This window comes from Marmota flaviventris, chromosome 6 (genome assembly GCF_047511675.1).
Source record: "Marmota flaviventris isolate mMarFla1 chromosome 6, mMarFla1.hap1, whole genome shotgun sequence".
In the NCBI taxonomy this organism is placed as follows: domain Eukaryota; kingdom Metazoa; phylum Chordata; class Mammalia; order Rodentia; family Sciuridae; genus Marmota; species Marmota flaviventris.
The window spans coordinates 25,430,951-25,446,005 of record NC_092503.1 but is presented as its reverse complement, the minus strand read 5'-3'; positions in this window follow the sequence as shown (position 1 = coordinate 25,446,005).

Sequence of the window (15,055 nt, the reverse complement as noted above, 5' to 3'; positions counted from 1 at the left end):
GATTTTTAGCAGCTGTGATTGGTAGATTGCCCCTCACTACTGTAATGATATGTTTGTCACCTTTCTTAAGGAAACACATTAGGATGCAAATGAGTAACATTATTGTATGGACAATCTAAATCTGATGCAATGTATTTAAAAACATATTTTGGAAACTGTAGCTTGTTATACCTTATATTTGACAAAGTGCAAACAGATTGTGATGGGTGAGTTGATTCATTGCAGTTGACCATGGCTTATTGAAAATCTTGTCAAAGACATCCTTAAGGTGTTTACATATTCCCAAGTAAGAGGGTTTGTCATTTTATTTAATTTATTTTTTAAAAAAAACTTTTTAGTTGTAGATGGACACAATATCTTTATTTTATTTGTCTATTTTTATGTGGTGCCAGGGATAGAACTCAATGCCTCATGCCTGCTAGGCAAACTCTCTGCCAACTGAGCCACAACCCTGGCCTCGGGTTTGTCATTACTTCAGGACCAAATTATGGAAAATAAATCTGAGTCTACCATTTTATTTTTGATGATCCTAGGTGCCACCAGCCACACAAAATGTGACAACCAGAAATGCCTTCTATTTTTCAAACCTTAAGGAGAAGAAAGTATGGTTGGATCCAACCTTTTTTTAATGCTTAGCCGGCAAATGTGATGGTATTGCAGTGGTTCTTTGGAAAACCTTTTGAGTTCCAACAGAACGTGCCACTGGAATGTAGCTGAGTAATTTATCCATTAGGATAGAGGTGGTGGTGATTGGGATCGAGTATGGTATATTTTGTAATCTGTAGGCCTAGGTGATGGCAATATTACAGGTATACTGCGTAGGGTAATTAATATTCCCTGAATCTTAGGTTGAAGTGACCATGTCCATCTAACACAACAGAATAAGCTTTTGTAAAGCCATTTAATAATTTAGAATTTTTAACTCTTATCATTGTACAACTCATTCAATAATAGTCAATGGAGGAGAGAGTTTGCTGATAATTTCCTGTCACCAAGGCTATAAATTAAAAACTCCAGATCAATTTTGACCACTTGTTTTAGTATCTGAGTTGCTACTGATATTTCTAACTATACTAAAGCCATTAAGAAACTCTTAGAGCTCACTGAATAAATGGCAAGAATGAGCTCACAACGCATAGCTCAAAATTTTTACTCTTTAAATAAACTTGTATTATGGTTTGGATGTGAGGTGTTCCGCGAAAGTTCATGTGTGAGATAATGCAAGAAGGTTCAGAGGAGAAATGATTGGGTTGTAAGAGTCGATCCAATCAGCGAATTAATCCCCTAATAGGGATTAACTGAGTGGTATCTGAAGTAGTAGGGTATGGGTAGAGGTGGGAATTGGGGGTGAGGCTTTGGGGTATATATTTGTTTCTGGCAAGTGGAGTCTCTGTCTCTGCTTCCTAATGATGTGAGCTGCTCCTCTCTGCCACACTCTTCCCCTATGATAGTCCTCCCTTGAGCCCTGAGGAATGGATTCAGCTTCTTATGGACTAAGACCTATGAAACTGTGAGCACCTGGATAAACTTCTCCTCCTTTAAGTTGCTTTGGTTAGGTCTTTTAGTCACAGCATCGAAAAAACTGACTAAAACAATTTGCCATCTAAGAATTTTCACTGAATGTTGTGGGATGGTGACCATAGTCAGCTTGACTTCAACTCTCAAGGAGCACTTAGTGGCTTGGAACAAGAGCTGCTGAAGGAGGGTAGCCATTTCCCTGCAAACATTAGCCAAGGCCATTGAGCCCACTGTACTCCTGAAGCATGCCAGAGTGCTTTTCTTGGCTATTGTGGTCAGAAATCCATAATCAATACTATTCATTTAACTTAAACATGCTCTTCAAGTTAAAACAAAACAATAAACTGAGGCTACTTAGTCATTAAATGTACAGGTACTCTCCAACTTATGGTGGTTTAATTTATGATTTCTTGACTTTCTAACAGTGTGAAAGCAATATGCACTCAGTAAAAATACTTCAAATTTTGAATTTTTATCTTTATTCAGGCTAACACTATTTGGTATGATCCTACCTTATGATGCAAGAGAGCAGCAGGGACCCACAGCTCCTGGTCAGTCATGCAATCACAATAGGAAACGCTGATAACCTACAGCATACTATGCTGCTAAGCTTTGATATTCAATGGCTGAGGTGTATTAAATGCATTTTGACTTATGATATTTCCAACTTAGGATGGATTTACCAGGATGTATCCCCATTGTAAGTTCAGGAGAATGTGTATATACCTCTGAGCCAGTCCCAAGCCTTAGCCCACCAATGGATGTGGAATACCTGTATTAGTCAGCTTTGAGTTGCTGTGATCAATTACTTGACAAGAATAACTTAGAGGAAGAAAAGTTTATTTTTGGCTCATGGTTTCAGAGGTCATTTCATGGTGGGTCAACTGTATTGCTCTGGGTTTGAGGTGAGGCAGAACATCATGGCGGAAGGGTATAATGGAGGAAAGTTACTCAACTCATGGCAGCCAGAAAGCAAAGTGGGGACACAGGGAAAATGAACCTTTCCAGGGCATGCCCCTGTGCCTTCTCCACCCATGCCCTACCTAATTATAGTTGTCACCCCTCTGCATCCTGCATTAACACAGGAACTTCTGGGAGACACCTCATATCCAAATCATAACACTGACCATCTATAGTTGCCATAGAAAGACCTCTGGACAGGTCTGCAAGAGCTGCCTCTGGTCGTGAGGTGCAGGAACAACCTGTCCATGCTCTCCGACAGAGTGAGGAACCTATGGGTCCTAGAATCCTGAGACAGAGTGGCCCTTTCTTCTATCACCCAGAATTTCTGCTTCCTCTAATTTTCTGGAGACCAGAGGGTGCCTGGTCTCTTACTAACATTTGATATTTGGAGTCCTTTTATCCTGCCTTATTCCTTCAGGCTTCTTTTCTCAATGCCAGACCTTGCCTCCTATTCCTTATCTCATCCATCTCAGACAAACATTTCTAGGCAAGATATAGCTCTGTGAGGAAAGCTTCTGATTTCACCCATTGCTTGGAAGCTGTATCCATGTCATATTTCTTAGATTAAATCCATTTGGATTAGAAGTGCGGCTGGGCCTGTGTCTGACTAGCCCCACTGTCCTCCCTTTTGCTTTTATCTTCCATCCCCTGCTCTGAATTTACTCAAGCATTGCCAGCTCTTACCTGAACTTCCTTTCTGTCTTGGGGTTCTCACCCTTGTCAGCTCATTGCTGCTGTCAGTATTTGTCTCCAGTTTCTTCCAGCAGAGTGGGGATTTACTGTGGATAATAGGTACCTCAGTGTGAATTATTTTATTTGACCCTTTGTTATCAGTCAGTTATTGAGAAAAGGGTTTTTGGAAACTTTTAAAGTAAGGCAAGCAGAAAAGGGAAGGCTATTTTTTGAAGGAGAAGAAGAAGGACAAAGGCAGAAGACTTGCAATGATAAAAGGCAAATTCAACAATCTGTCTTTATAGTTATTTGCACAGTCTCCCAGCTCTCCACTCTGTGCTTGCCAATGGATGCCTGTATTATAGTTCCTGAGTACATCTTACTTTCATATGTCTATTCATTTATTCAGCAGTTTGTCTGTGTGTGTGTGTGTGTGTGTGTGTGTGTGTGTGATTGTCGATTCTGTACTAGTTATCATCATAGGTAAGGAAACCAAATAAAGCCAGTATAGAAATGGGTGCACTGGCTGATAGACATTAGAGCGATCCATGTGTGAGATGCTGAAAATGCGAGGGGGATTCTGGAGAAGGTGAAGAAATGTGAAAGATTCAAGATATATTTAGAGGGTAAGATTGATCTCAGAGATCAGTAGGTTTGGAAGTTGAAAGAGAGGGAATACTATAGATTTCTAGTTTGTATAGGTGAATAATTGAGCACTCAGTGACAAAGAGAACATTACTTTTGGTCCATGGGAAGTAGTGGGAGCAATTATGAGTTTTTAAAGACATAACAAGTTTGAAATATCTTTGAAATATCCAAATATAGTTAGAAAATAATTCTTTGGTGGTAAAACTATAGAACTATGTTAGGATCTGTAAACAAGTCAAGATGGCACCTGGCATTTTGCCAGAGGGAGTGGTTTGTGAAGTAACACCAGCGAGCCTTTAAGTGTGGAGATTCCTTATTGGTTGACTGCTGTATCTAGTTTATGTTAATTAAGATAAGCTGTGTGTAATGTATATATACCCCTCCTGTCCTACAATAAACGGCTCCCACTCCTGCTGTATCAATGTACACAAGTTGTTCGTCACCCCCTGGTTATTTTGCTGCAGCCGGACTGCGGCAGAACTAAGAAAAGAATTCTGAGCTTGAAATATAGGCTGGAAAATTATCCATGCCTGGGTAGAAAGGAAATCTCTGTATTTGATGAGATTTCCTGGAAAAAGAATGGTATGAAAAGAGAAAAAATTCTGGGAGATTGTATGTTGTCCAGCAATGGTTCATTCTCTTCTTTCTTTTATTACTATTCTGATTTCCTAGGGGTAATTCCCTGTGTCATTGATTTCCAAAGGTGCTTAGCTTTGCCCAGTGAGTTGCTAGCGGGTGTCACAAGAATACATGGTTGAAATGTGCTGTAGAACTTGCACTTATGTGCTCTTGCCTTTTGCTTTGAAAAGTACATGACTTAGATAGCTTCTGGTTCATGGAAGAATTAGTAGACCTAGACCCAATTCAAAGTTTGGGTTAAGCCCAACTGAACCTGGCCTACATCAGCTGAATGTGAACTACAGACATCTGAGCAAGAGATAAAATGTTGACTTTTGTAAACCACTAAGAAGTTAAGATCTGTTGTTGTTATACAGCTTCATTTTCATCATAGCTAACTGATACAAGGGCATAGGCGGTAGTAATATGGAATGCTTTCTTTAAAGTCCTTATTGGACTATATGCAAATCAAGAGTAGTATTAATGTCTGATACATAATTGTACTAGCAAAATCTAGCATAAAGTTTGGTCAAATACTTGGTGAATACATGAATGCAGGTATGGACACATCTTATTTGGGCATGGCTGATGATCTGAGTATCTTTAAGTCACACATCTATTCCTACAACAGTTCTTCCAAGCAGGTGCCCTCAAATAATGTGAAGAGATTCAAGCAAACCTGCATGCAACCAACATCAACAACAGTATCCTTTTCCTTTACCCTGAGTACATTTTTATTACATGTTGTAAAGAAATGCTTAAGAAAATTGATGTTCTATCTAAATCCTATGCGCATATTTTAGACCATATTTTATTGTTGTTGTTAAAGCACATTTCAAGTGAACAAATTTTAAAATTAAAAAAGAAAGTTATTAGTGGCAGTAAACATGCCTGTAAATAGTATGTCAATGGAATGGAGGCAATCAAAGTAGCTCTTTTGGCTACTAACGTTTTCATAAAAGCCTTGATTAGTTATGAGGTAATTGTGAGAGTTGATGAGTTAGAATCCAAGAATGAAAAATAGTTTCTCTAGTTTAACAGCTGTGGAATCTTGTGGTAATTGCTGAAATATTCCTTTTCAGTAAACTTAAAGCTCACTTTTTTATGTCACAGTGAAATGCTTGATCTGAAATATATACTTTAACTTTATCTTATTTACAACTTTCTTCTTCAGTGTAAATTCCTAAATTATAGCTGAGGAAGAAAGAAATATAGCACCTGGGTTTATATGTGTTCTTCAGAAAATAGATAAGAAAATTCACAGGAAAACAAAAAAATAGGCTGTGTCTAAAATCCTTGACTGTCAGGTTTTGATTATTAATTAAATTTTTTTTTCTCTATCTTAGATCCCTATAAAAATTGTGTGCCTGTGCATATACAAGCAAGTGTTGTGTTTACAGGGGACATGTTAAATTATACCTTGCCTACTTTGACCACTGGTGTGAAATTTTAAAGCATAAACATGATCAAAAAGAAGAGAGGCTTCAAAAACAGAGAAACAACAACATTCCATTCTCCCAGAACCTTTTCAGTCTCTGGCTGCCCCCTCCTCCTTTCTAGCAGCTACTCCAAACAACATTCCCCATACCATCCCCCCCCAGCCTGAAAGTGTAGGGCACCATCAATTCTGAGAAAGAAATCGCCAAAATAACAAAGCTTATTGGAGTGGATAATTTCTCACAGAAACTGCCAATCAGCTACAGACACAAATCTGCCTTCCTTATCCCTTGCCCTAACCCATAGCTAGGGAAAACAACCTAAACCCCTGGGAGAACCTTCGTCTTGCAACCCAAGAATAACACTTAGGATTCTGCCATCTTGGAACACTTTCCTTCCCATTCCCTTCTGCCTGCTTTATTACCAAGGTATCTCTCTGTGTGTGTCTTTTTTCCCTTTTCATTTTGTTCCAGGTTCAAAAAAGTTATTGTTTTGCTTGAAAAAACAACAGGAACATGCTTAAAAAAGCAAGTAGTACAGAACATAAATGTCCCTTTCCCCTTACCCCAGCTTCCCCTCCTTCCAATTCTCCTAGAATTTCCAATAGCAGAAGAGTTATGAGGAGAGAAGGGAGTGTGTGTGTGTGTGTGTGTGTGAGAGAGAGAGAGAGAGAGAGAGGGAGAGGGAGAGGGAGAGGGAGAGGGAGAGGGAGAGTAAGGGAGGAGGGGGGAGAGTCTTGATATTATTTTTAATTTAAGAAAAAAATATGTATCATGAACAATACATAATCCTCTCTCCATCCTGCACCTCTTGCCAAAACAACAAAAACCAAACAATAAAACTCACACAAACTTCTGCTGTTCAAAAGTTCAAGAGAATTGCTGTTTAAAAATCTTTTAGACTAAGCTCATTCTGAAGACATCCACAGGATAACCAAACAATGAGAAACACTGGTGTCCAGCTAGCCATAGCCCCTGCCATCTCTGATTTAGTGCAATTTGATGGTGATTAATTCAAAGACAGGATGGAGATGGGTTCATGTAATAGGAAATCCCCTCCATTTGTTTATATTTAAAATGTCCTCTTTATTGATTATTTCAGATCATCAAGTCATATATGTTTGGGATGACTTTGTTGATAGGGAAGTGTCTCTTGGGTCTTGCATTTTCTTCTTAATTACACAGGAATGTTTTTCTGAGAACAGAAACCTTCCTCAAGGAGTTATTTTTCCCTAGAACATTAGGAGGGTCTCAACTAGGTAAACAATGAGGTCAGCACAAATGTTTGAGCTTTCTCCTCTCCCAGCCAAATTGGCTTAGGATTTCTTTGGTTGTATTACTTGACTGTTTTTAAAAACTATTGAAAAAATTCGCTCACCAAGAGAACAATGATTAACAAAATCTGTGAGTTGCTATTTTACTTGCTAATCAATAGTCAAAAGAAAAATCTATGTCCTTGACTCTTGACCCAGGAATGACTCACTTGCTTAGAAGACTCTCTTTAGACCCAAATGTTATCATTCTGTATTAAAGAAAACAAACAAACAAACACTCTATTGATAATAAGGAAATATATTCATATTCCCTGGTCTCTGAAGTTTCCATGGTCAGTTTTTCCTCTGAGTAACTTCTAGGTTTGCCCCAAGATAGCACAGAGTTCTGGCTTCAGAATACAAGCTCTGGAAATAGCTTGCCATGACTCCAAAACCTTAATAATTATATGGCAAACCTCTCCACACCTCAGTCTTCTTAGCTGTAAAATAAGGATAAACTTTATAATTCTAGTGTAAAGTTGCTAGAATTGTTATAAAGAATGAATGAAGAGCTGGGATTGTGGCTCGGTGGCAGAGTGCTTGCCTCACAAAGGTGAGGCACTGGGTTCGATCCTCAGCACCACATAAAAATAAACAAAATAAAGATATTGTGTCCATGTATAACTAAAAAAATTTTTAAAAGAATGAATAAAAATAAGTAAGTTGAGGTCTTAATACAATTGTATCCTACAATAACCTCAAAAAGGAAAATTTAAAAAACAAGATAGACAAAACTAAAGATATAACTAATGAACTTAGGGATGCCCATGGCAATAGCTCATGCATGGATGCCATCTCTGTATTACAGTCTTGAAAAAAAAAGGTCAAGAGAAATTATGTAGGGCTGGGGATGTGGCTTAAGCGGTAGTGCGCTCGCCTGGCATGTGTGCGGCCCGGGTTCGATTCTCAGCACCACATACAAACAAAGATGTTGTGTCCGCCAAAAACTGAAAAATAAATATTAAAAAAAAGAGAGAGAGAAATTATGTAGATCATAGAGACCAAATGGCCTCTGAAAAGGTATGTATTCACCATGGTGTTACTGATTGGAGAGCACTAATCAAATGGCTACAGGTTCTACACTAGAGCTTCCACATTATTGCATATTCAGGTCAAAGAGATTACTGACTACTGGTCTAAATGGTCTGAAAAACTTGAAGTTCAACAACAAAATGTACATATCAAGGTTAGAGTATATATCCACTAGTTTCTTTTCATATGCATTTTTCTAGAATCATGTCATTTATTTATTCTGAGAGCACATGAAAGAGAATACAAAAAGAAAAAAGAAAATGGAGGCAGTCTTCATGGACCAGCAATGCTTTATTCAGCACTGGAGGGGGAATCCTGGGGGGAGGAGAGGGATGGTGGCTGGCTACCATGAGGATCTGGGTTTTATAGGGTTTTAGCAGAGCCAGGTTATGGGAAGAGTCAGTTACTTTTGTCAGGCCTTTTGGTGGGCAGGGCCAGATGGTGGGGGGAGTTTGGGTGTCAGGGTTAATTTAGGGCTGGTTGGGAGGGCAGAGAGGGGAACAGTAACGGAAGTTCCTTCCCGGGGGGCCTGTTGTTCATATCCTTCACATTGATTCATTCATTCATTACTCCAAGCCAAGACTAGTGGCCCCACTCTTAAGGCTACTGAGAAAACTGATAATTCCAATATATTATTTTGGAGTGTTACGTTAGCTCTTTGAGGGATACCTACTACTCTTGTTGGGACTTGGGGTTATGAATGGTGGCACAGCTGCCAGATGATATCTGGGCTAATCTAAAAGGATGAGCAAAGGTCAACAGAAATAAGGGCAGAGGAGAGAGGTAACAGGGGAGGACAAGACATGGAAGACACAGAAGCACTAGACCAATTGGTAGGTGGAAATGGATCCAAGGTCAAAGGAAAGGTGTCAGTGAATATGGATGATGTGCCCATATCTGTAGGTTAAAAGAACAAAGTGAGAGTCGTGAGGAAGATTCAAGGTATAGGTTGAGGATGGCAAGTTCTCAGAGGAGGTGGAGGTAGCTTTTGACAGAATAAAGGAGATAAAGTTAGATGTGAGGATAAACTCTGATAATTGCCACTGGTAGCACTGATTAGAAATAAATCTTTCTTTGAACACTGGGGTTAAAAAAAATGTTTACTTAAAATCTTTTTCTGAATGCAAAATAAGTAGGGCAAGATGAAAACAGAAATGAGTTTTATACTTAAATACCTGATAATTCTCTATTTGGAAGATATTAACTTCGCATTAGTTTTTGTGTTTCATCCATCTTGCAGAAAGTCTTGCTTTGTGTGGGTGTCAGCTGGCTGAAAACATTTTACATTTTTTAAAAAAACTAAATTCTGAGTGCTTTAAAAGCATGTGTATACACAGGGCAGGGACATTCTTTATATTATCAAATATTTGATTTCCTGTGAGGTTAACATTTTTCATATTTTTATTTCCCTCTTTTATGAATTGTCAGTTTTGTCATCTGAAAGAAGGCTTTTTATGAAACACCTTCAAGCTAAAGAAAAAAAAAAGTCCAGGATCAAGAGAATTCAAGATGCTCTGATCTAGGGTGGATGAATGAATGAGGGAAGCAGGAAAAAATAACCAAGACAGAAAAAAAAGATGCATGGAAATACAGACACTCTTATATGAAAGGGCCTTCAGTGGCTCCTGGTGCAGTCAATATCAAATGAATTAATCTGATGTGCAATTTCCCCGTGATGTAGCCAGCTGGTAGCAGTTCGATCATGTCTAGAGATAGGAAGCTCCCTGCCTCTTGAAGCTGCCCATTCCATTCTGAGTCCTCAAAAATATCTTTGTGTGAAGAGGTAAAAATTACTATTTATGCAGGAATAGCGCTTATAGGGAGCTTCCTGATTGCCAGGCATGTTTCTAAGTATGTTATGTGTATTAAATCATTTTAAGCTCAAAGAGGGAGTTGTTATTTCTGCTTTACAGATGAGACAAATGATGCTCAGAGAGGTTAGATACATTTATCTGTCACAGAGCTAATCAAAATAGAACAGGAAACAGGACCCCCAAATTCCAGCTCTAGAGCCCATGCTCTTAATGACCTCAGTGTCATTAAGACATTGCATGAATGTTCCAAGTGTTTCCTCAACTCTTGACTGGTCAAGAGGATTAGTGTCTCCCACAAAGTTTCTTCCCTTCCTTTGACTTGCAAGGACAGATGTGCTATTGCAAGAGTATTTGTTTACATTTTTGTGATGCAGAATCAGGAATGGTATGGGAAAGGATAAAAAGCAGAAAGATCAGGGGAAGACATTTTTTGTAAAATGTGGTGCAAAACCTACAGTAGGAGAAAAATATTGGAAGGGAAAGGGAAATTTTAGGGGGGTGTTGCTGGGAACTATATACTTTATGTCATTCAAGTAATGCAAAGGAGGAAATTTATTTATTCTTACATTAACTTTTTGCTAGCTGGACTGTGTCCCTTGGTGACTGCAGCAGTTTAACATTAGATCACATAGATCAGAGATTTAGTGGGTTTTAGACTTTTCTTTTTATTCTGATTTTTTAAAATTTGTTTTAATTAGTTTCTACATATTTCCAAATGACCATAATTGTTCTTCCCAGTTCTAGAACTATCTGGTCCACTTACAGCCTTCACAGTATATAATAATGTATGTCTTATTCCTTTTAATTTTTCTCTGTTCTTGATTAAATATTTCTGACTCTATCAGCAATTTCTTTTTTTTCTTTCTTAAAAGCAGTCTATTGAGTCTATTAAAAGTTGCTAGATTTTTTCAGAGCACACTATTCTCAGCAGAAGATATTGACATGTGAAAACTTTGACTACTTAGAAACGGATGATGCAGTGACATAGATATGAATAAAGTGACCATATTAAAAGTATACAACTGATCAAGCTTTGACATCTGTGTATACCCACAAAACCACTACCATAGTCAAGATGAAGGACATTTGTCACTCCCAAGACTTTTCTTGTGATCCTTGGACCATTGGTGGTTCTTTTTGACTTTCTCCTTCCTACCCTTTTCCCACGCAAGGGACCACTGATTTGCTTTCTACCACTATATATTAGTTTCAGTTTTGGGAGTTTCATATACATAGAATCATATAATCTATGCTATTGTTTGAAAGGTGGCCTATTGTTTGAAAGTATGGCTTCTTTCATTTGGAGTAATTATTTTGAGATCTCCACTTATTGTTGGGTATACCAGTAGTTTATTCCTTCCCACTGCCGAATAATATTCCATTGTATGGATATACCTCACTGTGTTCACTTATGAACATATTGATAGACATTTGGTCATTTACCAGCTGTTGATATTACAAACAAAGCTTTTGTTTGTACAAATCTATAAAAAGAAGAGATTTAATTCTTTTTGGATAAATAACTAGGATTGGAATGATTAGATCATATGGCAAGTCAAAGTTTGACTAAAAAGAAAACCAGAACATGAAGTTATTTTACAAAGTAGTTGCACTATTTTAAAATTCCACCAACAGTATGTGAGAGTTCTACTATCTCTATATTCTCACCAACAGTGGGAAGGGTCTATCTTTTTCATTTTAGTCACTATAACAGATGTGCATTGTGGTTTTAGTTTGCATTTCTCTAATGGCAAGTAGTGTTGAGCACCTTTTAATGTGCTTATTTGCCATTTGTATACCTTCTTTAGTGAAAATCTGTTTCAGTCTTCTGCCCATCTTTTCACATTACCTTCTCTCTTTTGAGAGTTCCTCTTATTCTCTGGATACAATTCCTTTATCAGACATGTGAGTTTAAAGTATTTTCTCTCAGTTTATGACTGGCTTTTCATTCTCTTAACAATCATTCAAAAGCAATTTTTAATTTTGGTGAAGTCCAGTTAATCAATGATCAAGTCATACTTTTAGTGTTGTATCTATGAAATCTTTGCCTAATCCAAGTTCCCAAGGAAATACTTCTCTGATTTTTTTAAAACTAGTTTTATAGCTTTAGATTTTACATTTAGATCCAGAATCAATTTCACCTTAATTTTTTGTTGATGTTTTAGATAAGGTGAAATTTAATTTACTTTATATAGAAACCCAATTGCTTTGGTGGCACTTGTTGACAGAGTATTGAGTTTTTCATGTATGCATTGGTCTGTTCCTTGATTCTGTTTCATTGACTTGTCTATTTTTATGTATCATCTTGATCACTGTAATTTTATAAGTCTGGAAATCAGGTTGAATTAGTTCTTCAGCTTCATTCAACCTAGTCCAAGTTGTCACAACTATTCTAAGTACTATGCCTTTTTATATAAGTTTGGGAAACAGTTTGTCAATTCCTACCAAACAAGGAATTCCTACTGGAGTTTTGATTGGGATTGAATGGAGCCCTAGGTCACTCTGGGAAGTGTTGACACCTCAGTGGATGATTGTTACTACTCCATTTAATTAATAGTGTTTTGCAAATGTTCATTAATGGTTTTGCACATCTATTTGCAGGTTTATTCCTAAGTAATCCATATTTTAAAAAGTGTTTTATATTAAAATCTTCAGTTTCCAAATTTGCCTTGCCAGTTTATAGATATACAATTTGTTTTTTATACTATTTTCTGTGACCTTGATGCTATGGTTTTAATGTTTATATGCCTCCCAAATTCTTATGTCAAAATCCTAATACCCAAGGTGATGGTATTAATAAGTGGGGCCTTTGGCAGGTAATTAGGTCTTGAGAGTGGAGGCTTTATGGATGGTATTAGTCTCTATAAAAGAAGTCTAAGGAAGTTTGGATTCTCCTTTACTATGTAAGGACTCTTAGAGGAGGCACCTTCTATGAATGAGAAAACTGGCCCTCACCAGATAAGGAACCTGTTGGTTCTTTGATCTTGGACTTCCCAGGCTCCATATCTGTGAGAAATAAATTTCTGTTGTTTATTAGCTGCTCAGTTTACAGTATTTTTCTCTAGCCGCTTAAATAGACTAAGACACTTGATAAAGTCACTATTTGGTCTTGCAAGTTTTTTGTAGGTGCCATGGGATTTGTCACAAGATTGTATTGTTTGTGTTACTTCCTACCTTCCAATTGGATCTTCTATTTTCTTTCTTTATTTCACTAACTAAACCTTCAGTACAATGTTAAATGTATTTTTTCCTGATCCTTAGGGGGAAATATTCAATCTTTCATTATTAAGAACATTTTCATAGTTACCTTTGATCAGGTTGAGAAAGTTTCCTTCTATTCCCATTTGCTAGCTTTTTTTTTTTTTTAAATCAGGAATGTATGTTGGATTTTGCAAATGCTTTTCCTTCTTCTATTGAGATGATTACATGGTTTTTATATTCCAGTATGTTCATAAATAAAGTTAATTAATTTTCAAATATCATACCAAAATTTTACCAACATTGCTTTTCTTGGATAAACTCCATTCTTTCATGATGTATTATCCTTTCTTTAAATTGTTGGACTTTATTTGCTAATTTTTAAAATATTTGTTTCATTTTTGTTTATAAAGGATATTATCAGAGGGGTTTCTTGTCGAATGTCCTTGATTATAATATCAGGATAAGGCTAACCTTATAGATTGCAATGGGAAGAATCCTTCTTTTTCAGTTCTTTGTAAGAATTTGTATAAAGTTGTTATCATTTATTCCTAAAATTCTCCAGTGAAGTCACAGTATTTTCTTTGTGAGAAGTTTTGTAGTTATAAATTAATTTTCTTTTCTTTCCTTTCTTTTTCCTTTTTTTTTTTTAAATACTATTTTCTGTGACCTTGATGCTATGGTTTTAACTCAGGGCCTTGTGCATGAGAGGCAAGCATACTACCAACTGAGCTACTTCCCCAGCTCCCTAATTTTCTTTAATAAATATTGAATTACTCAGATTATCTACTTCTTCACTTATGTTTTTCAAGAAATTTGTCCATTTCATAAGTTGTCCAATTTATTAGTATAAAGTTCATGCTATTTTCTTATTTTCCTTTTGTTATCTGTAGGATCTGGAGTTATATCACCCATCATTTCTCATATCGATAATTTATGTTTTCTGATGAGTCTGGCTAGAGGTTAATCACATTGGTAGGTTTTTATTTTTTTCTTTCCTTTTCTTTTTCTTTTTTATTTCTCCTGAAGCAACCATAGCTCTCTATTCACTTTACATTTTAAAAATTTTACCAAATTGTTTTGATCCTTATTATAATTTTTTTCCTTATAATGTTTTGGGTTTAATTTGATCTTCTTTTTCCAGTTTTGGGATAAGCAAACATATTTTTTTCTTTTTTGGTACTGGGGATTGAACTCAGGGGCGCTTGGCGACTGAGCCACATGTCCAGCCCTATTTTGTATTTTATATAGAGATAGGTCTCACTGAGTTGCTTAGTGCCTCCCTTTTGCTGAGGCTGGCTTTGAACTAGCGATCCTCCTGCTTCAGCCTCCTGAGCCACTGGGATCACAGGTGTGTGCCACTGTGCTGGCAAGCAAACTTTTTATACACAGGACTACATGGCAGTATTTTAGACTTTGTGAGTCACACAATCTCTACTTAACTATTCAAATCTGCCATTGTAGTATGTGAACTATTGTAGAATATAATGGAATGAACATGACTGTGACTCAATAAAACTTTATCTACAAAAATAGGTCTTGATTTGGCTCAAGGGTCATAAATCTCAGGCCCGGTTCTGGTTTTTCATCACGGAAGGTAAGTTTATTTACTTGAAAAAAAATTTTTTTTGGTAATATTGTAATATAGGTTTTAGTGCTATAAGAGTCCCCATTAAAGATTATTTTTGTGGCATCCTAAAACTTTTGATATGTAATCTTTTCCTTTTCATTCAGTGTAAAGTACTTTCCAGTGGGCCTTTTGAGTTCTTTGCTTTGGGGTTATGTAGAAATCTCTTATTTAGTTTGCAGAGATCTCTGTTATAGATTTCTAATATCATTCCTC